The sequence below is a fragment of the Branchiostoma belcheri genome, unplaced genomic scaffold, assembly GCF_001625305.1.
Source record: "Branchiostoma belcheri isolate BF01 breed outbred unplaced genomic scaffold, Haploidv18h27 scaffold374, whole genome shotgun sequence".
NCBI lineage: Eukaryota > Metazoa > Chordata > Leptocardii > Amphioxiformes > Branchiostomatidae > Branchiostoma > Branchiostoma belcheri.
The window spans coordinates 93,665-97,156 of NW_017803992.1; the positions used below are offsets into that span (position 1 = coordinate 93,665).

General features: G+C 34.3%; 1 long non-coding RNA gene across 1 annotated transcript in view; it reads right to left on the bottom strand.

The window, feature by feature from the left end:
* The window catches only part of LOC109476425, a 75,707-nt gene extending 72,843 nt beyond the window's left edge, over positions 1–2,864 (bottom strand). The window contains exon 1 of the long non-coding RNA XR_002140614.1: positions 2,622–2,864. This is a non-coding gene — a long non-coding RNA (uncharacterized LOC109476425). The remainder of the gene's footprint in view (positions 1–2,621) is intronic.
* Between the last annotated feature and the right edge of the window lie 628 nt (positions 2,865–3,492).

A 3,492-nucleotide genomic window follows, 5' to 3' on the forward strand; every position in this document is an offset into this window, starting at 1 on the left:
TAGCGCAGAGACTTTTTTCTGATCGCCTTAAAATCAACCAAAATGTTCAACTGACCTGAATCAGTCCCCAATTTTTAATAAGAGCATGTCTTAATGTTATAATAACATACAGTTTTATGGTAATTTCTGACCATGACATTGTTCCCAACAGGTAGACGGTCTAGGGTTTATGTGTTTATGTAGATATGAGGTCAATTCAAGACACACTTTACAGGTAATCCAATATACATTTTTGTATTTGAAATACAGCCTTATGTTAACATATGTTTATTGCCAGCTCTATAACTAGCCATTTGAAACAAATCTTATAAGGAAATTTTCATTAACAGTGATTAAAATTTTTCTGCATAAAGAAATTATGTCTACATTATTAATAATTTGTTCCAACAGAAAAAAAAACTTCCTAAGAATTTCCAACTGTCCTTACAAGTAAAGTAAAACCATCACGTAACTCATGTAATTTGATGGATATGTGAGTTTCCATGGCTGTGGTTAAGGTTAAGCTATAATTTCAGCACCTAGTTAATAGTAAGACAGGGCTTCTTCTAGGCCTTTTAACTAATAAGCAGAATTTAAAGTGAGACAATAATCGACCCTTTCTGTTCAATATGACAATGCTCATTTTCAAATTAATTTTAAAGTATTACAGTAGAGAAAAACCGTTTTATAGACCACGGCGACTTCTCGTTAAAATGGAAATGTCATTTGCATTAAAAAACGTCATATTTCAGATGGGTAAAATGAAGGAGTCTTCAGGTCATGTAGTCAGCTCGTTTATATAGATCAACTGAAAATTGATTGTATTGACTATTTCTCATGGCACAAAAATATTACCAGAAATGCCTTTTGACAGAAGTTTCAATTACGATTTTAATTCCAAAAATGCTATATGTCGTCCCGTTTTTACCATTTGTTTGAAATCGAGCAAATCAACTTCTTAAGACAGCTAGAAAATACAATATTCTGATAGATGTTATGACCTCTATTTCATACTTATTTTTTGGCACAATGTTACTTTTAGACCAAAGTTAACTTTAGAAGTAGGAGTCTAGCTGCTGACTTTAGTTATGTTACACAAACACAAAACCAAGTCGTGTTTATACTGAACTATACAGTATACACGTATTCTATTACAGGTATTACTTTGATACCCGAAATAACACATCTGATTTAGAAGGGGTACAAACAAGCATAGTTAACGGATTTCTTAACAGACTGCAGACTGTCTGCCTACCTCTTTTTGTCAAATATGTGTGATTTGATACGGTAAAAAGATCAACAGCGAACATTTAAAGTGAAATATGCTCTTCTTTGAGTTAAGATGACCCCAAATAACATACAACCATATAACACTCCCACATAAAAATATAAATACTTTTAAATTGACTTTGACCAGCACTAAAATTTCAGCTTCATATAGACCATTCTTGCTTGTAAAACAGCTGGATGTTAAATATCTTAATTCCTCCAGCTTTTTGGGAGCTATCGAAACATGACATAACATAAACAAGGCATATCCAATGGCATCCTTTTCTTTATAATGCATGCTCCAATTACAGAACTACCTTCCTAGGTCATTCTTTTTTTTTTATGTGTTGACAATGTCAATGTCTAAAAACAGTGTAATGTAGTGTAATTTTTTGGCACAATGTAACTTTTAGACCAAAGATAACTTTAGAAGTAGGAGTCTAGCTGCTAAGATAAGTTATGTTACACAAACACAAAAACAATCAGTGTTTATACTGAACTATACAATATTCTACACGTATTCTACTACAGGTATTAATTTGAAATCGGAAATAACACATCTGAATTAGAGGTACAAACAAGAATAACTAACAGAATTCTACTACTCTCTCATAACAGACTGCCGACTCCCTGTCTACCTCTTGCTGCCAAATATATGTGATTTGATCGTAAAACGATCATCAATTAACTTTCGAAGTGAACTATGATCTTCTTTGACGAAGACGACCACACATAACATGAAGCAATATAACATAACAATATACATGTAAATACCCTCAAATTGACCTATGACCAACACTTGTTGTAACATAAACAAGACCTCTCCGATGGCATCCTTTCATTTATAATGCATGCTCCAATTACAGTAACACTTACCTAGGTCATCTTTTTCTAATGAGTTGACGATGTCTAAAAACAGTGCAATATATGCAAATACAAAATTAATGCAGCTTAAACGTTGCGTTATCGAGTTCAAAGATTGAGTCTATGTTTCTACAACCGCAATGCACACAGTTATGGTGTGGGATTTCACGCAGACAGGTTTATTAGTGAACTATCTGGGTTCTGAACCTGAAGGTTAAAAGTGCACCAGAATGCAGAAAATTGCAAAATACTGTAAATTTATGTTCGCAAAATAACTGACGATCCCTGGCACAGAAAACTTGACCTACATGACGGCAGACAGATGACATCAGAACAGTATTTTGTCCTTTTAACCGCATTGATCGGGGTCTGTTTCCACCAGGGAATTACGAAGTTCTGTACGACGTTTGACTACCTTCTGTATTTTTTCGGCTTAGCATTAACTTTTATCTCTGTTAATTCTTTGGACACGTTATTATTAAATGTTTAGGAAAGTAAACAATACTGACCTTCTGAAATGATTGATTCCCTGGTAAGTCAGATCTGCAAACAAAAACAGGCCCCGTAAACGTCACGCTGTTGTGGAGATGTGGCCTTTTTTATTTAAATAACACGTCCAGTACTGACCCATGATCAAGTGAACAACGCGACGAAGCCAGGGCATGTGTTAAAGGTTCTAAACACCGCGTTAAAGATTCCAGATGGCGAGTCTAAATCTTCAAATTTCAACGTAAAGAGATATGCCTCGGAACAATGTGCCCACTGAAAGGTCGACAACAACCTTTAACCTTTAACCCACCGTATGGCGTCAAAACTGACCCCGGGCGTATATAGATATGTGCCATTTTGACATTTCTTGTTTCTTTTATGAGTTTCTTTGTATATATGTTTAGAACTCATACGTTTTTACTAAGATTGGAGCATTGTTAATTGAATTATCCTAGAAAGTTAATGGTGGTCCATTGGGATCAAATCTGACCCCAGCTTTCTAACACATGTGAGTCTTTTGTTGTTGTCACTATTTCTTACAGGCAATACGTTTGGTTACGATCTGATGCCATTTGAATGATCTCAACATGTTGACTCAGAAAACTAAAAAAAGTGATCATAGAGCTAGTTGCCTCTGTATCCATCTTATGTGAGGTGCATAAATTATGACAATGAGAAAAATATTCGAACCTAATCATCATGTCAAATTAATTGGCATCCATAGATAAATGAAACTATACATACTTAAAAATCATTTAAAAAAGAGTAACAAACAAAAATATTACGTGTAGAACATTATGGGGTCAGTTTTGACCCTATACGGTAAGATTCGTCTAAAAAACTATCCACTTCAAAAGTCAAAAGATAGAAAAGATACCTTGCTGATATACT